Source organism: Meriones unguiculatus, chromosome X (assembly GCF_030254825.1).
Source record: "Meriones unguiculatus strain TT.TT164.6M chromosome X, Bangor_MerUng_6.1, whole genome shotgun sequence".
NCBI lineage: Eukaryota > Metazoa > Chordata > Mammalia > Rodentia > Muridae > Meriones > Meriones unguiculatus.
Window position 1 is genome coordinate 144881083 of NC_083369.1, and position 24846 is coordinate 144905928.

The window sequence follows — 24846 nt, forward strand, 5'->3', positions numbered from 1 at the left end:
TTTCACCAGTTTGGCTAATCTAACTGGACAGGAAAGATCTTCCCATCTACACCCACAAACTCTAGACTTGATGTACTTTCAGGTACCCAGATTTTTATGTGCATTCTAGGAATCTGAATACCAGTCCCAGGCTTTAGAGCAAGTAATTTACTAACTTAACCATCTCCCTAAGCCCTGTTTATGTACATTTTTAAGATTAAAGCTTTTACTGGTTTATTATCCTCCATTTATATGAGCTGACATTAAGTGACTAAGCAGTTAGATGCTTTAAAGTACAAGATGACAAATGTTGAAACTAAAGGAGAAGTGCTTTATCCCACAATTCCCTGAAAATTCTTTTTTTTAAATTTTATTCTTTTCACAATTTAATCATTATACATCCTGATTGACGCTGTCTCCCTCAGCTCCCCACAGTCCTACTCTCCCTCCCTCTTCCCTCTTTTTCCCTTCCCCTAGTCCACTGAAAGGGGGAGTTTCCACCATTGCCATCTGCCCATAGCTTGCTAAGTCTCATCAGGCCTGCCTGGATCCTCTTCCTCCTTCGTCAAACAAAGCAGCATCTCCAGGGCGAGTGATCAAATAGCAGGCAACTGAGTTCATGATAGTGTCAGCTCCTGCTCCCCTCACTCTGAGATCCACATGGAGACTGAAATGCCAATTGGCCACGTCTGAGTAGGGGGTTTAGATCCTCTCCATGCATGGTCCTCAGTGGGGCATAAGTCTCTGCAGAGTGTCCTGTGCTCAAATCCTTTAGCTTGGCTGGTCTCCTTGTGAGGCTCCTGTCCTTCCATATCCCTTCATCCACACCCCTTCTTCTTCCATAAGACTCCCTGCAACCTGCCCAAAGTTTAGCCTTCGGAGGACCCTCTGTTGTAAACTTCCATCCTGTTTCCTCTCTCCTACTTCTTCCGGTGTGTATCCTGTTTGCATTTTTAATGAGATTTAAACATCCTCCCTAGTGTCCTCCTTAGTGTTTAGCTCTTTAAGGGTATAGATGGCTATCCTATATTATACAGTGAATATCAGCTTATAAGTGAGTGTATACAAGGCCTGTCTTTCTGTATCTGGGTTACCTCACTCAGGATGATGTTTTCTAGTTCCTTCCATTTGCTGCAAATTTCCTGATTTCCTTGTTTTTAATAGCTGAGTAGCGTTCCATTGCGCAGATATACCACAGTTTATGCACCTGTTCCTCTATGTTGAGGGACATCTAGGTTCTTTCCAGATTCTCGCTCTTATGAATAAAGCTGCAATGAACATAGTTGAGTAAATGTCCTTGTCCAATGGTGGAGCGTTTTTTGGAAAAGCATCAGATTGATTTCCAAAGTGGTTGTACAAGTTTACATTCCAACCAACAATGAAGGAGGTTTTCCCTTTCTTGACATCCTCTCCAGCATGTCTTGTTCCTTGAGTTTATGATTTTAGCTATTCTGATCGGTGTAATACGGACACTCAGTTTCTTTTGATTTGCATTTCCCAGATGACTAAGGACATTGAGTATTTCTTTAAGTGTTTCTCTGCCATTCGATATTCCTCTGTTGAGAATTCTCTGTTTAGCTATGTACCCTATGTTTTAATTGGATTATTTGGTTTGTTGGTATCTAATTTCTTGAGTTCTCTATATATTATGGATGTTAGCCCTCTATTGCATGTAGGGTTCATGAAAATAATTTCCCATTCTGTAGGGTGTTTGCTTTACCAAAGAGTTTTAAACCCATATCAGTTCCTAAAGGCCAATATTAAAATTTCAAATTTTTTTTTGGCTGGAGGTTTCTATTATCCAATGCTCAGCATTTCTATTTTGATAGCCAATGATGAGTACCAATTAACTGTCATCATGCTTGGTATTCTCAAACTATAACTTTTGGGACTTTGTGTATACATGCAACACTATTCCATTGTCTGTCAGATGCCATAGGCAAAGGCATATTCTATATTAGTATAATCCTCACTTTGATACACACAAGTAAACATGGCTGGGTCAGTAAAAGCCAACATATCCTACCTTCTCTTTTTGATTATTTTGTTTTTTAATGAATTTTCACTAATAAAATGTGAGCATAAAGTGTAAACACACATTCACGCACACATGCACGAACACACACGCTTGTGACTATCACTTTATTTCCTAAAAGAAATCATTTCCCATTTACTTCTTTCCCTCTTCCTGCAAACTTAGACAATGATGTTCCAGAGAATCAGCTATAGCAATGCTGGTGAGGATCATGTCTTAGGAGTTGAAAGATAAATGGCATGGAGAACTCCTGAATGACCAGGTATTATCAAAATTTCCTTCAGATGTCTTTTCCTACATTATATTTATTTTACAGTAGTATAAAAATAAATGTCACAGAAACATTCACCTACAAGGTAGCATTGCAAGACTCAATACCACCATAGGTGAATGTCAATGTATTTCTTACAACTTCACAATGATAATTACATGACCTCTAAAGGTCATTTTCCCACTATCACTACAACTTCAGTTTTTCATAGTATTTTCAGTGATATCTCCAACTCTCATGAACACTGAGATGACTTAATAAAGACAAAGCTCTTGGCAGGACCTTAAACCAGTGAGTACAGATCTCAGGATTAGTAAAATCTCCCGAGTAGAAATAGTGAGATAATATGTAAATGTACTTAAAATTGATCAAGCATATCTCTAATGGACTTACAAACACATTAACTAAATTAGCCACATGTTATTACTGACATTATCTAAAATGAAGTATTTTTTCTCCTAAAAGCTTGAAGTTGAGTGAAAGGCTATACTCACTAAGACAGGTCAACCAAGAGGGAAAGAAAGAAATACATTCATAAGTAGAATTGTTTCCTAAACTAGTAAGAGTGATTTTTGGTTACTCAAAAATGGAAAGTTCCAGGTTGTTACAAAATAAAGAAGTGAAATATATGCAGTACCTGTAGTGACATCTCTAAGGGTCTTTAAAGCATAGTAGCTTTAAAACTGATACATACTGTAATGACACTTCTTCCAGCAGAACAAGATAAGCAAAAGGATAAAACATTTTAAAATTTATTTTTTGAATTGTATTGTTTAAAGTTGTGAGTTTTCTTAATAGTCACAGTGTCACCTACCCTTTGATCAAATGATTGCCTTTCTAATGTTCCTCTACATGGTTACATTAATAAAGTTCATAGAATATATTTGCTTACTACAAGTACCAACGATTTTTTTTTTGCCCTTTTTTTTTTTTTTCAATGCAGTTTATTCAGGAACATTGAACAATCCTCGGACCCCGGGGAAAGCCAGCCCACAGCTTAAATAGCCTCTGGGTAGCCAACCCAGGCATGCCACGGGGGCAATGCAGATAGGTCCACATACATGGAAGCAAGCCAGATCCTCAGCCTTAGCCAAATGTGGAATTATTCATGACAGAGAGCACTCACCATCGGGAAGGTGGAAGGCAGAAACCAGCTCCATCTTTAAGGCATAGCATTCCGCAGCTCTCTACAGTTCCCCCTTTTTGTTTTAGACGCTTCAGGCAAGAGTAGAGGTCTGATCTCTGATATTAGAAATAAATTGGGACTTTGTACAGATGTTCATTTAGGTGTCATCCACCCAAAGAGCATCAGACCCTTCTGATACCTTTTTCTCAGAGGCGGGACCTGGGGCATCAACCCGCATGCAATCAGACATGCTCTTCTCTGGGTCCAAAGGGGCTGACCCTGAGTGCAGTGCTCTAGCCTCGCATCCTGAGCGTATCATTTTAGCTTTTTATGGTATCCAACCATGCTTGGGGAGAATGTCCTGCTTCAATGGCTGTAAAGGCCTGAATGATCATGGCTGCATCACACTGTTGTGAGACTCTAATCTTGCATATATACCACAGGCAAACCAAGGAGACCAACACCAGAAGGCCTGCTAACACTCCCATGCCCGCCCATTCCTTCAGATGATTCATGGCTGCAGCAATCCATGTTGATAATCCTGTGGCTAGTCCTGCGTCCACTCTGGTAGAATTTACTGTGACAATGGCCACTCTCAGCTGCTCCATCGTAGTATCGAATTCTCCAATCCAATTACCTAAAATATAGCTCGGCAATTGTTTAGACAGATTTGCAGCACAGGAAAAATTCTCATGTTGTATGCTAGTGACACAAAGTCCAGCATACTTTCATTGACAGCCAGGTTGAGCGATTTGCCATAGGGTATCAATTTGCTCCTGCACGAGGTCAATCCTCTGATTGAACACCATCAAGCTTCCTTTTAGTTGAGCATTAATTCCTTTATGTACAACTAAGGCATGAGCTACATTGGCTAAATGATTATTCAGGGTCTGAGCAGTCTGCCCAGTATGACTCATGGCTAATGCCCTGGTGGTAGCTCCACCAGCCGTCAATGAGATGGTAGTAACAATGGTGGCTGTAGTTCCAAGATCCCTTTTCTGTCTGAAGAGAGTCATAGCGTGAGGGGCATCAATGGGCACAGGCACCCAGTGAGGCATGCGAGTAACCAGGGCATACCTAAATTTACTAGCATTCCAGCATTGGGCAAAAAAGCAAGTATCATTACCACAATTACTTGGCTCTATCTGGCTAATAATGAATAAAAATGGGGGATATAGACAAACAGGTGTGGGCTTATAGGAAATATTATGAGAAGCCTTAACCCCTCGTTGGAACATCCTGCGTCAGTTCTAGAACTAGCAGTGGTGGTGTCTGAGGTCTGAGTAGGTTCAGGAGACCATTGCCCCCAGGGGCGAGACATGCTCCATGCCAATTGACTAACTCCATGTTTTCCTCCAATTTTGAAAGTCATTTAAGGTTCTTAAATTATTTTTTCCCTTTTTTCTTAAATTTTTCATCAATTACACTTTATTCATTCTGCATCCCCCCATAAGCCCCTCCCTCCTCTCCTCCCAATCCCACCCTCCCTCCTCCCTCTGCTTGCATGCCACTCCCCAAGTCCACTAATAGGGGAGGTTCTCCTCTCCTTTCTGATCTTAGTCTGTCAGTTCACATCAAAAGTGGCTGTATTGTCCTCTACTGTGGCCTGGTAAGGCTGCTCCCCCCCCCCCAGAGGGAGGTGATCAAAGAGCAGGCCTATCAGATTATGTCAGAGGCAGTCCCTCTTCACATTACTATGTAACCCAATTGGACTCTGAACTGCCCTGGGCTATATCTGTGCAGGGGTTCTAGGTTATCTCCATGAATAGTCCTAGGTTGGAGTATGAGTCTCTGGGAAGTTCCCTATGTTCAAATTTTCTTGTTCTGTTGCTCTCCTTGTGGAGACCCTGTCCTCTCCAGCTCTTACTATTTCCCAGTTCTTACCTAAAATTCCGTTCACCTGCCCAACAGTTGCCCATCCGGCTCAGCATCTGCTTTGATAGTCTGAAGGGCAGAGGCTTTCAGAGGCCCTCTGTGGTAGGTTCCTAGGTTGTTTCCTGTTTTCTTCTTCTTCTGATGTCCATCCTCTTTGCCTTTCTGGATGGGGATTGGACGTTTTAGTTAGGGTCCTCTCTCTTGCTTAGTTTCTTTAGATGCACAGGTTTTAGTGGGTTTGTCCTATGTTGTATGTCTATATGAGTGAGTATATACCATGTGTGTCTTTTTGCTTCTGGGACAACTCACTCAGGATGATCCTTTCCAGATCCCACCATTTACCTGCAAATTTCATGATTTCCTTATTTTTCATTGCTGAGTAATATTCCATTGTGTAGATGTACCACAATTTCTGCATCCATTCTTCAGTTGAGAGGCATCTGGGTTGTTTCCAGCTTCTGGCTATTACAAATAAAGCTGCTACAAACATGGTTGAGCAAATGTCCTTTTTGTGTACTTGAGCCTCTTTTGGATATATGCCCAGTAGTGGTATGGCTGGATCTTGAGGAAGCGCTATTCTTAGTTGTCTGAGAAAGTGCCAGATTGATTTCCAGAGTGGTTGTACAAGTTTACATTCCCACCAGCAGTGGGGAAGGGTTCCAACTATTAAAAGCCCCTCAGGACTTAGGACTCAGTCTCAAAACAATATACTCAACTTCACTAGTTATTAATTACAGAGACTTGGGATTTGTTCATCTGAGTTTTCAAAAGCTCTTTGGAACTTTCTACTGCAACAGCTTTCAATCTTGACACAGTTTAGAATGACCAATTTTAGAATCTTCAAGCCTAAGTCACACCTATACTAACTAAATTAAAATTGTTATAGGTACATGGGAGCCAGGTTACTAAAAACTAGAACAAACTTCTCTGCTCCCCATATGTAATACAACTAAAGAGTTTTTGAGTAGATCAGGGTCTGTAGTTACTTGTCTACATCTCCTGAACTTCCTAGAATTTTTACATGAAGATTTTAAACTAAGTTTCCAGTACTAAGAATTAACTCAACAGTTAATAAATACTCATACATTTTCAATGATCTCTCTGGAGCTGTGTTCAGTACTGGAAATTCAAGAATGAAAAGTCTGGAAAAGGCAGAATAAATGAATCTTCTTTAACTTTAATTTGAACATCAATCAGCCAGGGATCTTGATAAAATGTGGGTTCTGGCTCTGTAAGTCTAACATGTTACATGAGACTGTATTTCTGATGAGACTACTGTAGAGCAGTTAGCATGACTAGCGCTCACCATGGCTCACTGTGCAATAGGAAGGAATTAATACTACGGGAAGTTTAAGGTGTTCTGACTCAGTTAAGACTAAACACAAAATCTGTAACTCTATGATGTGATTTCCTAGCAGACTTTTCAATTTAAAATGTTATGGATTTACTTCCAACAGTTACCTTTGTAGAAAGTTTTAATATTTCATGGTTTATTAAACAAAAAGGGCTAAAAGTCCTAAAAGGAATGTTTTAGAAATAATGTAAGGTCAAAACTTACCAAATGCATCATTAATGATGTTCAAAGAAGGGAAGACATGACAGAAGCTTTTGAAATAACAAATGCATATCCTTATTAGTAAGATACAGTTGCAAGCCAGTGGAAAACAAAGTTACCTGTTCCCTTGCTGTCTTCATAAGTCCACAACTCAAGCTTTCTTCTAGCCTAAGAATATAAAAGTCCTTTGCATTCACAGACAACATTTAGAGATGTGCCTTCAAACTCAGCACTTAGATTTCTGCCATAATAACTCAAAAACAATTCAATCTGTACTTAAGCATTCATGCTGTATCATTACAATGAAAGAAAAATTTCCTTAAATTTGTTTTGAAAGGAAATAAAAATATACTATTTCTTTATTTATTAATTACAGTTTGTTCACTTTGTATCCCCCCAAAAATCCCTCCCTCCTCCCCTCTCGGTCACACCCTCCCTCTCCCTTCTTCGCGCATGCCCCTCCCCAAGTCCACTGATAGGGGAGGTCCTCCTCTCCTTCCTTCTGATCTTAGTCTATCAGATCACATCAGAAGTGGCTGCATTGTCTCCTTCCTTCTGTGGCCTGGTAAGGCTGCTCTCCCCTCAGGGGGGAGTGATCAAAGAACAGGCCTATCAGATTATGTCAGAGGCAGTCCCTCTTCCCATTACTATTTAACCCACTTGGACACCACACTGCCATGGACTACATCTGTGCAGGGGTTCTAGGTTATCTCCATGCATGGTACTTGGTTGGAGTATGAGTCTCTGAGAAGACCCCTGTGTTCAAATTTTCTGGTTCTGTTGTTCTCCTTGTGGGGTTCCTGTCCTCTCCAGATCTTACTATTTCCCACTTCTTACATAAGATTCCCTGCACTTTGCCCAACAGTTGGCCATAAGTCTCAGTGTCTGCTTTGATAGTCTGCAGGGCAGAACCTTTCAGAGGCCCTCTGTGGCAGGTTCCTAGGTTGTTTCCTGTTTTCTTAGAAAGAGAGGGAGGACCCTGACTAAAACGCTCAATCCCCATCCTGAAAGGCAAAGAAGATAGACATCAAAAACATACTTTTTAATCTTTACACTTTCTTAGTTGTAAAATGAAAAACAGTTAATGGTCCTTTGGTAATATTCTACTATGGCCATATACCAAAGCCACCTGTAATATTTTCCAGGAAGAATAGTATAGTGACATGTTGGCATGAGTGGGACTAGGATTCCTGGCAAAGTAATCAAACGATGAATAAACTAAAAGTCAGGTGGAGGATGCACGGGAAGATCTGAGAAGATGAATGATTCTATAGTAATGGCCAGTTTCTCTTAATGAAGAGCTGTTCTCAAGGTACTTGTAGTTGAAGAGTTCTTTCATTACACATATATCTTCTTGCTATAAGATGCTATTGGATTATTTTAATATTCTAAGACTAAATAGGCTTCGTGAATCACTGAAAAGAGTTGTTTCTATGCTGTACACACGCACAGGATTGAGTACTAATGTTCTGGGAAATGTGACATGGAGAAAGTGAATGGCTTCAATTCTAATTTTGGTTCTCTGGTCTTGAAAAATCATTTAAATGTTAATAAATACGTAAGTCTCAGTTTCCTTCTGTGTAAATGGAATAATATAAATATAAATGGATTTCATTGAGAACTAATAATCCCATATTTCAAGTGCCTGGCACTTAACATTCTTTAAAATTATTCTGTATTCTAATGAAGATCCCAAGCTCATTAAAAAGCAAATACTATGTTTTATCATTATAATTCCCTTTGCATCAGATGAGCTTAAGGAATTAATGATGCTAATGGCCTAAGCATTTGTCTAAATATGCTCTAATCCTCTAGTCTCTTCTCTATTTCTTATATGAAATATTAAGTCACTGGGGCAAGCAAAGAGAATTCTGTGGGCACAGTGCATCAAAGAAATAGTTTTATTTGATTTACACGATGGTTTCTTATTGAACAACTAGATTAATTGAAAATATTTGAAAATCAGAATACTTTATGTAAATATCTAGATTTCTGGTTCTTTTCGAAATTCAGAAAACTTGGCAGCATTGCCATAACAATAAAACAAGTGATGGGTTACAACTTCAATCATATGACGATTACAACAGATCTTCTATATGAAAGAGGTTTATTTTTATTTGTTTAATTTTTATTTTTTAATATTGCTTACAGTTTATTAACTCTGTATCCCAGCTGTATTCCACTCCCTCTTTCCCTCCCAATCCCACTCTCCCACAATCTCCTCCCTGCCCCTTTCCAAGTCCACTGATAGGGGAGAACCTCCTCCCCTTACATCTGATACTGGTTTATCAGGTGTCTTCAGGACTGGCTGCAAAGTCCTCCTCTGTGGCCTAGCAGGGCTGCTCCTCCCTGGGGGGAGGGAGGTAGTCAAAGAGCCAGCCATCGAGTTCATGTCAGAAACAGTTCCTGTTCCCCTTATTAGGGTGCCCACTTGGATACTGAGCTACCAAGGGCTACATCTGAGCAGGGGCTCTAGGTTGCATCCATACATGGTCCTTGTTTGGAGAAACAGTCTCATAAAAGACCCCCGTGCCCAGATATATTTGGTCCTTGTGGAACTCCTGTCCTCTCCAGGTCATATTAACTCACCCCCCCCCCTTTTTTTTGATTCCCTGCATTCTGCCGAAGGTTTGGTTATGAGTCTTAATATCTGGATGAAAGAGGTTTATTAGCTGGAGGTGAAGAGAGGGAGAAAAGGGAGAGCAGGACATGATGGGGGGAAAGAGAGAGGGGCACCCAGACAGAAAAAAGGGAGAGGGCCCAAAGAGGCCAAGTGAAGAGGAGCAAGAGAGAAGGGACCAAGAAAAGAGAGACCAAGAGTGGCCAAGAGAGACCAAGAGAGGGACCACGTGTCAGCTGGTCCCTTTAAGGGTCAAGGTAACCACGCCTTCCAGATGTGGCCACCTGGCAGGCGACACATGATGACATCATAGGTTACTAGGCAACCCAGAAGCAGGTTTAGTTCCAAAATCCTAACAAGTACTGCCATTTATACAGAATGTGTTTTCATCAGTTATACACTGTGTCCACCTGATTTATTTCATTCCATTTTGTTAAAAAAGCAGCCTTATAGACATTTGAGACCAGCACTCTACAGGAAGGGGTGTGTGTGAGTGTGTGTGTAGAAAACTATCAAAATAAAGAAAAATACATCGAAACAGTTTTAAATTAGCTGTAAATGTCCATGGATAGTACAGCAAGTTCTCATGCACCACCCACACAGCTTGTGACATGGGCTTTACCCTTCAATTATTCCTATTACTAAAATTGCCATAAGTGCTGACGGCAACAAATTAGACATACTTGGGCCAGAAAGACTATTTATTTATTTATTTACAGCCTGATGCCAGCCCCCTCCCTCTTCTCCAGTCCCACCCTCATTCCACCTCTCTTCATTTCCCCCTCTCCTTCTTTGCAAAGAAGGGGAGGGCCCTAAAAGGTACCAACTTACCCTGGCACCTCAAGTTGCTGTAGGACTAAGTGCATCCTCTCCCGCTGAGGCATTTAGAAGAAAATTGTAAAGAGTAGCAATGTATTTTCTACACCATGGGGCTCAAATGTTTTCCTCTATTTTTTTTTCCAGATAAGAATTAAAGGAAAAAGCAGCCGTTTTTACTGTTGAAGCTGAGCAAGATCCAAGTAGTGCTCTTTGACAATCATTAATAAGGGGAAAATACTCTATATGCTGACAAACTAGAATGGACCATTAAGCATTAGATATTCTAATTCTCTTCTTAGCATACTTAGATAAATTTAATGTGCAGTTACTTCTTTATAAAAAAAAAAAAGAGGACAGACTGGTAATTATCAACTGACAAACTTGCAAAACAACTAATAGGATTTGCTGAACTTCATCTTCATTTTTTTTTACCACATCCTACCACTAAAACATTGGTCATAATCACCAAGCAGTTAATCACCAGAACTAGCTCCAGTTCATGGCCCCTAAAAATGGAGAAATGGGAATCTAGCATTCAAACTATACTCAAATAACTCTGGATGTCACAATCCGGGTGGGTGGTGCATGGGAGCTCACTTTACTATCCGTGAGCATTTTCAGGCAACCGAAAACTATTTCAATGCGTTTTCCTTTATTTTTTACTGTTTATTACACACACACACACACACACACACACACACACACACACACACACACCTTCCTGTAGAGGGCTGGTCTTAAATGTCTATGAGGATGCTTTCCTAACCAAATGGAATAAAGTGAATCCTATAATTCAGATGTCCCTTTTGTGAATACTAAGTACAAACTCATTGAATTTTTCTTCTCTATCATCATTCTTATTTTTCTTTCTCTCACTTACAGTGGCCACAGAGTATGTCAAAATTTATTGTTGACACAGTTCACAAAAGTTTCTGTTCCTTTCAGTACCTAGCACAGAAACCCATCTCTCCTCTCCTGATTCTGGCTAGTTCATGTCCCAGTGGCACTCATTACAGCCACAAAGGTATTCTGATGTAGGAGGAAGACATCAACTCTTTTCTTCTTTTTCAACAAAGACTAATGTCATCAAACCATCTAATGGCTTGCCCTGTGACAAGCTAGATTTTCTAGCATTCTCTAATTTTTATAAATAAACTCCACTCTAGCATTGTGTTTGAGTGTAGGAGTTCAGGGACAGAGAGAATAATATTCTTTGGAATCCAACTTTATTATATTATCATCTTCATTCTATTTTCGTTATACTACCAAGGTTGATTATTTTGACAATATATACTTAAACTTTTAGCTTGTGTTGACCTCTTTTTTTCTCTTATGGAAACAGAGATTTTGTTATAAATCTCATAATGACAATATTTCGAAAAATTTAACATGGAAACTTTTTTTCTTTTGAATTCTTGGAAAATACTGCCATGTTTGAAAGAAAATGCTCAAGAGACTTATGTTTCTTTAACCCTTGAACTAAAGTTGCATTTCTCCTTGAAGCAGATAATGGAAATTGTTAATCTACTAAAGCACATGGCAAGCTTAAAAGAGCCACAAACTGAGAGTTAGAAAATACCTATAATATGAAAAGGAATTATTCATTATAGCTATCATATTTATGTAACTAGTCAAGGGATAGCTAAAAGGATATTTTGAAATTTCTCCTTAGTGTTCCCTTTTTCTCATGATGATGTGATAATGATGATCAACAAATATATTACTTATTTTCCAGAATTATTAATTTTTTTTATTTATTACAGTTTATTCACATTGTATCCCAGTTGTAACTATCTCCCTCATCCCCTCCCAATCCTGTCTCTCCCCTAATCCACTGATAGGAAAAGACCTCTTCCCCTTTCATCTGACCCTATCCTATCAGGTCTCATCAGGACTGGCTGCATTATCTTCTTCTATGGCCTGGTAAGGCTGCTCCCCACTTCAGAAGGAGGTGATCAAAGAGCCATTCCCTAAGTTCATGCCCGAGACAGTCCCTGTTCCCATTACTAGGACACTAGGACACCCTCTTGGACACTGAGCTGTCATGGGCTACATATGGGCCAGGGTTCTAGGTTATCTCTATGAATTATCCTTGGTTGGAGTATCACTCTCAGAAAAGACCCCAGGGCCAAGATTTCTTGGTTCTGTTGCTCTCCTTGTAGAGCTCCTTTCCCCTCTAAGTCTTTTTATCTCCCTCTTCCTTCATAGAATTCCCTGTAATCTGCCAAAGTTTGGCTTATGAGCCTCAACATCTGCTTTGATATTCTGTTGGGTAGAGTCTTTCAGTAACCTGTCATGTTCCCTGTTTTCTCCTTCTTCTGATGTCTGATGTCTGTCCCATTTGCCTTTCTGAGCAAGGACTTATCATCTTACCCAGGGTCCTCCTTCTTGCTTAGTTTATTTAGATGTACAGATTTTAGTATGTTTATCCTATATCATATATCTAATATCGACTTGTAAGTCAGTATAGATCATATGTGTCTTTCTGCTTCTGGGATACCTCACTCAGGATGATCTTTTCTAGTTCCTACGATTTGCCTACCAGTTTCACTATTTCCTTGTTTTAAAATGCTGAGTAGTATTCTATGTGTATATGTCTGTATCCGTTCTTCAGTTGAAGGACATCTAGGTTGTTTCCAGGTTGTGGATATTGCGAATAAAGGTGTTATGAACATGGTTGAGCAAATATCCTTTTTTTATACTTGAGCATATTTTGGATATATGCCTAGGAGTGGTATAGCTGGATCTTGAGGTAGCACTATTCCTAATTGTCTGAGAAAGTTCCAGGTTGATATCCAAAGTGATTGCATAAGTTAATATATGACTTCTTAATTAGAACTCAGTAACAGATTTTTGCTAGTGGTTTCAAGTAAATTATCTCAATTAACTTTTTTTTTCTCAATTAACTTGTAAAAGTGTTTACTTTTAATTTATCCATTAAAAGTTGAGCCTGTCAGATATTTTTCCATGTCACAATAAGGGCAAAACCTTGCCACTTTTCTAAATTAAGGAATGTCTTCTTCTAAATTCCCAATAATAAGAAACTGTGTGTTCCAGTGAGGCTCACAGTGAAGAAGGCACAAAAAGTTCATCTACTGCCGTAGTATTGTACTGCTTAACTTCTATCAGTGCTGTGAAAAAACACCTGACAAAAGTAACTTTTTCAGCTCATGGGTTAAAGGTTCTTCACGATGAGAAGACATGATGGTGGGAATGTGAAATGGCTGGTCACACAGCATCTGTTGTCAGAAAGCAAAGAGAGATAAATGCTGGTGTTCAGCTGATTTTATCCTTCTTTTTTTTTTTCATCCACTCCATGCTTCTACCTTCAACTCTTAAACCTCTCTTGAACCCACTTTCACAGATGTGTTAATGAGTATATTTCTTAGGGGACTCCAAATTTAGTCAGGCAGACAATAAAGATTACCTTTCTCAAATGTCCATCATTCTCTCTCTTTTTTGTGTATGCTTCAGCTAGTGTAGACTTAAAATAATTCTCATTACTTGCCACAGGTTCTTATAGAGCTCTCAGTATATGCCTGCTACATTTAACAAATAAAACTACAGAACATCCCATTAGCTTTGAATTTCAGATTAAATACTTACTCATGGAAAGTCTTGCAAAATACTCAGAAGAATTATTTATCCAACCTTCAAATGTACTTAGAAAGCCTATAGTTGATTAAACAGCCCGATCTGTGAGACAACCTAATCTCAGCCACAGCACATACTTAGTATCCTACTGCCATTTCTTATTCAGGAAGCATGCATATTGGTGGAGGTCATGGAATTCTGAAAACATTTTCATTAGATCCAATGCTCTAGAACATTCATGATGATATCAAAAGCCTGATATAAACACTGAACAACTCCCTTGAGTTATTAAAGAAACCACAAAGTTGTAATGGAAGGGGAACTCTCTCTAATGGAAGTCCACTGTCTGTAGGTTTGCTCTGTGACCTTATAGCATCTATATGCCATAAAAATCTGGTGGAATGGCTTTAGCATGACTCGGGAAAAAAAAATCTACTAAAGATCCTGCAATGGATCTCAGATTAAGGAATATTTTTTTGAAGCCGTCTGACATGGAATCCTGTCTTGGAAAATTGCTTGGAGGTATCACTGGCCATTTAAAGCAATCAAAAGTCAAAACAATAGTGTTAACTCTATATGAGCAATAAGCTTTAAAATACTTACAAAAATTGTGCTTATTCTGTTCTTGTTTGACCACAGTGTTCTTTTTGTAAGTGGTTTAAAAAAGGCTTTGTTTGCCCTTTACATTTAATTTGGCTCAAGAGAATAATGAAACATGGAGATATCAAGCTGGCAGTCAACTGGAAGCTCATATCTATTGGCTTGCATCCATACTGCTATACTTTGCTATGCACACTAAGGATAAAAGTGATCAATCATACATGTCATCCAGCTATCAACCCTGTGAGCTATAACAATGACTTGCCTACAATATATGGCCACTGGTGCAATAATAGCACTAAAGCTATGGGAACAAATTACCATCTTTTGAAGTGATTTAAGTCCTACTACATGAGATGGAATTCTTATCAGACACACTATTAATGAGGCCACAAACTTGATCCTATATCAGTTATAAGCACTACAGAAAAACCTATTAAATGTTGTTCTATGAAATGAACATAGCAATAAAACAACTTCTAATGACATACTACAATATCCATAGATCAGTGAATCACTCATACCTTATCAGAGAAGTTTCTTCTTGCAGTGGATGGTAATTAATATATAGACCTAGAAATGGAAAACATGTAGAGTGCTCAGGAGTAATTCAGATGTTTTTTATCATGCCTCTCCCTCAAAGTTCAAGGATCTATATAGAAGAGTTGGTGGAAAGACATTAAGAATGGTAGATTAATCCAAGGATGTAGTGTTTTTACCATACACAGCAGGGCATGCACATATTTGAACCTATAGAGAATTGTATGTGCTCAAAAATATACAAAGTCTCAGGACTGAGAAGGGGAAGTGTACACAAAATCCCATCACTTTACAATATACCATTTCATTTGCTATTTGCAAATGGCAGCTTCTAAGAGATAGAAAATCAGATTTCTTCAATGATGTGTCACTGGGTATATCAACAACACTCCAGGGAAGGTTTCTTCTTCAGAAGTTGGTCTTTTGTTTTGGTTTTGATTTTATGAGAAAAAGAATGACCATAAAGTTAGATGGGGTGGAAGGTTGATAAAAATATATTGTATAAAATTCTCAAGGAATAAATAGAAAAAACAAACAAAGACAATAAGAAAAAATATTTTTCTAAAAGATCTATGTTAAGAATACTAATTAAAGAAAATAAAATACATTTCATAAAAAATAAAATAAAATAAACACCTCATATCCAAGCAGATCAAAGACCTCAACATAAAACCAGACACACTAAATCTATTAGAAGAGAAAGTGGGGAAGATCCCTGAACTCATTGGCACAGGAGGCAACTTCCTGAATAGAACACAAACAGCTCAGGCTCTAAGATCAATAATAAATAAATGGGACTTCTTAAAACTGAAAAGCTTCTATAAAGCAAAAGACACTGTCATCAGAACAAAACGACAGCCTACAGACTGGGAAAGGATCTTCACCAACTCCATATCTCACAAAGGGCTAATATTCAAAATATATAATGAACTCAAGAAATCAAATACTAACAAACAAAATAACAGAATTTAAAAATAGGGAACAAAACTAAATGGAATTTTCCTTTTATCTTTTGTTTCCTTTATTTCTTATTTTTTTCAGTTATTTTTATTTTTTGTTTATTAAAATTTATTCACTTTGTATTCCAGCTGTACCCCCCTCCATGATCCCCTCCCAATCTCACCCTCCCCTCCCTCTTCTCCCATGGTCCTTCCCCAGTCCACTGATAGGGGAGATCCTCCTCCCCTTCAGTCTGACCCTAGCATATCAGGTCTCATCATGACTAGCTGCATTGTCTTTCTCTGGTAAAGCTGTACCCCCTTCAGGGGGAGGTGATCAAAGAGCCAGCCACTGAGTTCATGTCAGAGACAGCCCCTGTTCCCTTAATAAAGCACCTATTTAGAGACTGAGCTGTCATGGACTACATCTGTGCAGGGGTTCTAAATTATCTTCACACATGGTCCTTTTTTGGAGTATCAGTCTCAGAAAAGATCCCTGTGTCCACATTTTTTTAATCTGTTGGTCTCCTGGTGGATCTCCAGTATCCTCCAGGTCTTTTTATCTCCCCCCTTCTTTCATAAGATTCCCTGAACTCTGCCCAAAGTTTGGTTATGAGTCTCAGCACCTACTGGGTACAGTCTTTCAGAGGCCTTTAAACAGAAAATTTTCAACAGAGAAATCTCAAATAGTTGAGAAACACTTAAAGAAATCTTAAATTTAGTTAGTCATCAAGGAAATGCAAATCAAAATGACTGAGAGTTCATCTCACACTTGTCAGAATGGCTAAGATCTAAATCTGAATGGACAGCAGATGCTGGAGAGGGTGTGGAAAATGGGGAAACACTCCTCTATTGCTGATGGAAGTGCAAACATGTACAACCACTTTGGAAATCAATATGGTGCTTTCTTAGAGAATTGGGACTAGCTTTACCTTAAGACCTAGCTATATCTCTCCTAGGTATATACCCAAAAGATGTTCCACCATACAGCAAGGACACTTGTTCAACTATGTTCATAGCAGCTCTATTCCTAATAGCCAGAATTTTAAAATGACTTCTATGTCCCTCATCTGAAGAATGGATACAAAAATTGTGGTACATTTGCACAATGGAATACTATTCAGCTATTAAAAACAAAACAAAACAAAACAAAAATCATGAAATTTGCAGGCAAATGGATGTAACTAGAAAAGATCATCCTGAGTGAGGTAACTCAGACCCAAAAAGAAATGCATGGTATGTACGCACTTATATGTGAACTTTAGCTATATAGTACAGAAGCATACTATGAGGCACAGACCAAAGAAGATAAATAACAAAGGATAAAAAGGACACGCATAATATTACTTGGAAGGGAAGATAGTAGAAGCAAGATGTGGTTGAAGATAGGGAACAAGGTAGGAGAGGGGGTGCAGATAGTTAAGAGGTTGGACATCAGACCTGGGGAGAGTAAGGGCAGGAGGACAGAAGGCCTGTAAGAGCAAAGAGAAGCTAAGGATGGAAGTATCTCTGTGACAAGTTGGAGACCTAAATCAGGGTAGGCTCCTGGGAGAATATGAAGGGGATTCAAGTAGATACTCCTAGTTTCAGAGGCCATAGACACTGAAGAGGACACCCTCTAACTAAACTAGTCAGTCTCCTAATAGAGAGAGGGAAACACCAACCCACCCACAAAAACTTTAACCCCAAATTTACTGTGCCTACAAGATGTGCAGGGATAAAGATAGAGCAGATAGAGCAGAAATTGACAAAATGCTCAACTAATGCCTGGTTCAACCAAAGTCCAACCCTATGGGAGAGTGTCAACCCCTAACAATATGAACAATACTCGGCTAAGCTTGCAGAGAGGAGCCTGTCAGAGATGTCCTCTGAGAGGGTCTCCAAATCAGTGCCTCAAAACAGATGCTGAGACTCACAGCTAAACACTGGGCGATGTGCAGAGAAGCCTGTAGAAAAGTGGGAGGAAAGGGAAGAGGAGGTATGAGGAGCTCCACAAGAAGAACAACAGAGCCAACTAACCAGGGCCCATAGGGGCTTGCTGAGAATGAAGCATCAACCAAGGACCATACATGAACTGGACCTAGGCTCCCTGCAAAGATGTAGCAGATGAGCAGCTGAGGCTTCTCGTGGGTCCTCTAGTAAAGGAAGTGGGGATTGCATTGAACAAAAACTCTCTTGCCGGCTTTTTTTTGTCACTTTCCCCTGGCAAGACTACCTTACCAGGCCACAAGGAAAAAGGATGTGCTCAGTCCTACTGCAACTTGATGAGCTGGAGTGGATGGGAAAAGAAGCTCCCCTTTTCTGAGGAATAGGTGAGGAGGAAGGTGGACCTAAGAAGGGAGGAGGAATAGGTCTACAACCAGGATGTAAAGTGAATAAAAAATAAATTATTTTTTTTCCCTCAGAGCCAGGCACAGTGGCACATGTCTTTAATCCTAGCACTTGGGGAGCAGAGGCAGGTAGATTTTTGTGAGTTCAAGACTAGCATGGTCTACAAAGTGAGTCCAGGACATCCAGGGTTACACAGAAAAACCATCTTTCAATACATACATACATATATACATACATAAAACAAAGAACAAAACTGTTTTCAAATTAGCGCTTAGGAACTGAGATGATTCTATTCCTAAATAAATACATGGACACTCAGACTAGCCTATAAAGAAAAGTCAACAAGATCACCTTGACCAAGAGAGACTAATCAATGTGTGGAGTGCTTGTGCACAACTATAAAGTCCTGAATTTGAATTCCTCAAATCCACAAAAACCTGATACAATAACACACACCTGTATTCCAGCACTTCTTTGGCAAGACAAGAATGCCCAAAAGCTTGTGGACCAGGTAGCAAGAACCAATGCCTGAGGTCATGTTTTACCCTCCATATACATGCCGTGCACACATGACATATGCAAATATGTGCACACACACACACATACACACACATACACACAATAAATAATGGATTCCAATAAAAAAAGAATCACCTTCACTTACTGGTTTACAGAAAGAACCTACACATTTCAGCAAACCATGAGAGTAGTGTTTTTAATTACCCTTGAAGAGTTTAGTAATTATTGATAAATATACATATCCTATAGTCTTATTTCTAGACTAAAGTAATAGCCATTCCTTTCTTCAAGACAACTAAAATCATAGTCATAGGTTAATGATAAGATTAACCTAGTTTTCTCAGATTGCTTATGCAAATAGAAGACTTTCCAACAACCTCAGCTATTGTTCATATTAACCAAAAAAGGTGATTCAAGTAACAATAATTTACTATATTTAAGGAATCTGTATATCAATATCTTTATGAATGAGTTATTTTAAATTTTTATGAAAAACATTCAATAGAATATCCCTTAAAACAGAAAAAAAAGAAAAATATTCAGTAGAATATCCCTTGAAACAGAAAAAAATATATCCTTTTCTCTTATTATTTTTGCCCTTTATTTTAGATAATAATGGAAGAGGAAGTAGTTTAGGGATTTAAACATGAAATCGACATATACAAAAGTACTAACTTTTAAAAGATATTTATTCTGAAATTGTGTCATGGGGCAAGTGAATGTGATAGGTTCCTTATCAGAGCTCTTCTTTTCAGGCATCATGTATCTTCATTATTTTGCTCCAGACTCCATAAGGTGGCTACACATGGAATGTAAGATGGAACTGTAGAGAGCTGCGGAATGCTATGCCTTAAAGATGGAGCTGGTTTCCGCCTTCCACCTTCCCGATGGTGAGTGCTCTCTGTCATGAACAATTCCACATTTGGCTAAGGCTGAGGATCTGGCTTGCTTCCATGTATGTGAACCTATCTGCATTGCCCCCGTGGCACGCCTGGGTTGGCTACTCAGAGGCTATTTAAGCTGTGGGCTGGCTTTCCCCGGGGTCCGAGGATTGTTCAATGTTCCTGAATAAACTGCATTGAAAAAAAAAACTGGAATTCATAAAGATCTAGATACCTGCCCAGGTCTCACAGCCAGTAAATAGCTAAGTTGGAATCAATAGCAAAATCTGCTTGATTTGATCTTCAACCTCACACGCAAATACTGAAGCATAGCACTTTGGTAACCCGAGACATTGTGTATGTGTGTGTGCATGTGTGTATGTGTGTGTGTTTTAAACTGAAAATGGATGCTGTTATGCCACCTGTAAATAAAGAACCTTATAGATTCTAAAAAAAAAAAAAAAAAAAAAGATGGTAAAATAGAAGGTATCAAATGGAAAAGCTGAGCAAAGTTCAACTGTTAAAAGTTCATTGACTTTCTTTCTTAACCTTTCACCCCAAATCAACATTAGTCTAATGGAGTCTATGATCTGGCTGAAGCCCATTGTTTACTGTCAATTGTAAAACCTTTCTTATTAATGAAATAAGGATAAAAGCCAATAATAAATGAACAGGACAGAAAATTATGATTCTGTAACTTAAACGCCATATATCTTCCCAATTTTACCTATAAGCAAAAATCAATTGCATACTTTTTGAATCATATTTAGTATTGGTGGTCTTTACATTTTATAAAAATCAAATAAAACACTGAAAGGCATTTAAGTTATTCATTTCCATGTACTATTTTATGATTCATTGACTGAAGACTTCAACTGTAATTAATCACATGATTATAATTTAGTTTAATGAAGAAATCAAACCTTCAACTATTAGTATTGAAAACCGTATTGACTTAAAATAAATGATGGAAAACTATATTCATTATGCTAACACTTAATATATAGAAATTAACCACAATATTGTTATTAATTTTAAACAAAGAAAACAGACTCAATTTTAGAAAAATAAGTGTGTTCTATATAATGGTGACATATAAAAATACATTTAAACACTTTTAGTGCTTGCCAATTCCTAGCCAGAATTTATTCAAAGTTAAAACAGAAAATGGTTCTTAGGTTCTTAGGTTCTTAGCAAATGCCTGTATCCCATCATTTGGGACGTTCCAAGCTAGTCAGGATTACCTAGTGAGAGAACAAGTCTAAAAAAAGTTAAGGTCCTTGTTGTGTACTTGAGCATATTTTCAATATATGCCTAGGAGTACAACAACTGGATCTTGAGGAAGTGCTATTCCTAATTGTCTGAGAACACGCCAGATTGATTTCCAGAGTGGTTGTACAAGTTTACATTCCTACCAGGAATGGAGGAGGGTTCCTCTTTCTCCACATCCTCTCCAGCATGTGTTGTCACTCGAGTTTTTTATCTTAGCCATTCTGATGGGTGTAAGGTGAAATCTCAGGGGCGTTTTGATTTACATCTCTCTGATGGCTAAGGACATTGAGCATTTCTTTAAGTTTTTCTCTGCCATTCTATATTCCTCTACAGAGAATTCTCTGTTTAGGTCTGTACTTATTTTTTTTAACTTGGATTATTGATTTGTTGGTTTTTAACTTCTTTAGTTTTTTTATATACTCTGGAGAGTAGCCTTCTGTCAGTTTTAGGGTTGGTGAAGATCCTTTCCCAGTCCGTAGGCTGTCATTTTGTTCTGACGATAGTGTCCTTTGCTTTACAGAAATTTTTCAGTTTCATGAGGTCCCATTTATTCATTGTTGATCTTCGAGTCTGTGCTGTTGGTGTTCTGTTCCTCACTCAGAAAGACAAATGAGATAAACACTGGAACAAGGAGAAAACAAGAAACAGGAAAGCAGCCTACCACAGAGGGAATCTGAAAGACTCTATCCAGCAGTGTATCAAAGCAGATGCTGAGACTCATAACCAAATTTTGGGCAGAGTTCAGAGAACTTTATGAAGATGGGGGATATAGGAAGACCTGGAGAAGACAGGAGCTCCACAAGAAGAGCAACAGAACAAAAAAACCCTGGGCACAGGGGTCTTTTCTGAGAGTGATACTCCAACCAAGAGCCATTCATGGCTATAACCTAAATAACCTATGACCCCTGCACAGATGTAGCCCATGGTAGGTCAATATCCAAGTAGGTCCTTAGTAAGAGAAACAGGGACTGTCTCTGACATGAAGTCGATGGGTTGATCTTTGATCACCTCCCTCTCAGAGGACAGCAGCCTTGCCAGAACACAGAGGAGGACAATGCAGCCAGTCCTTATAAGACCTGATAAGATAGGGTCAGATAAAAGGGGAGGAGGACCTCCCCTATCAGTGGACTTTAGGAGGGACCTGGGAGGAGATCAGGGAGCAATGGTGGGATTGGGAGGGAATGAAGGAGGGGGCTATACCTGGGATACAAAACGAATAAACTGTAATTAATATTAAGAAAAAAATTTAATTAAAAAAATTAAGGCGCTGCTGAAATCAATCAATTAGAAACAAATAAAACTATTCAACGAATCAATGAAACAAAAAGCTGGTTCTTTGAGAAAATCAACAAGATAGACAAACCCTTAGCCAAACTAACTGAAAAGCAGAGAGAATCTATACAAATCAGCAAAATCAGAAATGAAAAGGGTGACATAACTACAGACACCGAGGAAATCCAAACAATCATTAGGTCATACTACAAAAGCCTATATGTCACAAAATTTGAAAATCTAAATGAAATGGAAAATTTTCGTGATAGATTCCATCTACCAACATTAAGTCAAGACCAGGTAGAAAGATTGAATAGCCTTATATCCCCCAAGGAAATTGAAGCAGTCATTAACAGTCTCCCTTCCAAAAAAAAAGCCCTGGCCCAGATGGTTTCAGTGCATAATTCTACCAGACCTTCAAAGAAGTGCTAACACCAATTCTCCTCAAACTATTCCACAAAATAGAACTAGAAGGAACATTACCAAACTCATTCTATGAAATGACAGTCACCTTGATACCTAAACCACACAAAAACCAAACAAAAAAAGAGAACTTCAGACCTATCTCTTTTATGAACATTGAAACAAAAATACTCAATAAAATACTTGCAAACCGAATCCAAGGACACATCAAAGATATCATCCACCATGACCAAGTAAGCTTCCTCCCAGGCATGCAAGGGTGATTCAACATACGGAAATCCATCAATGTAATCCACCACATAAACTGAAGGAGAAAAACCACATGATCATCTCCTTAGATGATGAAAAAGCATTTGACTAAGTCCAACACCCATTCATGTTTAAAGTCTTGGAGAGATCAGGGATACAAGGCATATATCTAAACATAGTAAAGGCAATATACAGCAAGCCTATAGCCAACATCAAACTCAATGGAGAGAAACTTAAATCACTCTCACTGAAATCAGGGACAAGAAAAGGCTGCCCACTCTCTCCATATCTCTTCAACATAGTACTTGAATTCCTAGCCAGAGCAGTAAAACAATTAAAGGAGATCAAGGGGATACAAATCGGAAAAGAAGAGGTCAAAGTGTCACTATTCCCAGATGATATGATAGTATACATGAGCGACCCCAAAAATTCAATCAGAGAACTCCTTCAGCTGATAAACACCTTCAGCAATGTGGCTGGATACAAAATCAACTCAAAAAAATCAGAAGCTCTCCTGTATATCAAAGACAAAAGGGCTGAGAAAGAAATTAGGGAAACAACACCCTTCACAATAGCCACTAATAACATAAAGTACCTTGGGGTGACACTAACCAAGCAAGTGAAAGACCTGTTTGAGAAAAACTTCAAGTCTCTGAAGAAAGAAATCGAAGAAGATATCAGAAGATGGAAAGATCTCCTGTGCTCATGGATTGGTAGGATTAACATTGTGAAAATGACCATCCTGCCAAAAGCAATCTACAGATTCAACACAATTTCCATCAAAACATCAACTCAGTTCTTTACAGAATTTGAAAAAAAAAGATTCTCAGCTTCATATGGAGAAACAAAAAAAAAAAAAAACCACCCAGAATCTCCAAAACTATCCTGCACAACAACAGATCATCTGGAGGTATCTCCATCCCAGATTTCAAGCTGTACTACAAAGCAATAGTAATAAAAACTGCATGGTATTGGCATAGAAACAGAAAGGAGGATCAATGGAACCGAATAGAAGACCCAGAAATAAACCCACACACCTATGAATACTCAATTTTTGACAAAGAAGACAAAACCATCCAGTGGAAAAAAGACAGCATCTTCAACAAATGGTGCTAGTCTAACTGGATGTCTACAAGCAGAAAAATGAAAATAGAACCATATTAATCACCCTACACAAAACTAAAGTCCAATGGATCAAAGACCTCAACATAAAACCAGATACTCTAAATTGGTTAGAAGAAAAAGTGGGGAACAGCCTAGAACTCATTGGAACAGGAGACAACTTCCTGAACAGAATGCCAACAGCACAGGCTCTAAGAGCAACAATCTATAAATGGGACCTCATGAAACTGAAAAGCTTCTGTAAATCAAAGGACACCATCATCAAAACAAAATGAGTGCCTACAGATTGGGAAAGAATCTTCACCAACCCTTTTTCTGACAAAGGGCTAATATCTAGTATGTATAAAGAACTAAAGAAGCTGAAAAGCAACAAACCAAGTAATCCAATTAAAAAATGGGGAACAGAGCTAAACAGAGAATTCTCTGTAGAGGAATATAGAATGCCAGAGAAACACTTAAAGGAATGCTCAACCTCATTAGCCATTAGGGAAATACAAATCAAAACGACCCTAAGATTTTACCTCACACCAATCAGAATGGCCAAGATGAAAAACTCAAGAGACAATACATGCTGGAGAGGTTGTGGAGAAAGGGGAACCCTCCTCCATTGTTGGTGGGAATGTAAACTGGTACAACCACTTTGGAAGTCAATCAGGTGCTTTCTGAGACAATTAGGAATAGTGCTTCCTCAAGACCCAGCTATACCAATGCTAGGTATATACCTAAAATTTGCTCAAGTACACACAAGGACATTTGCTCAACCATGTTTGTAGCAGCTTTATTTAGCCAGAACCTGGAAACAACCCAGATGTCCATCAACGGAGG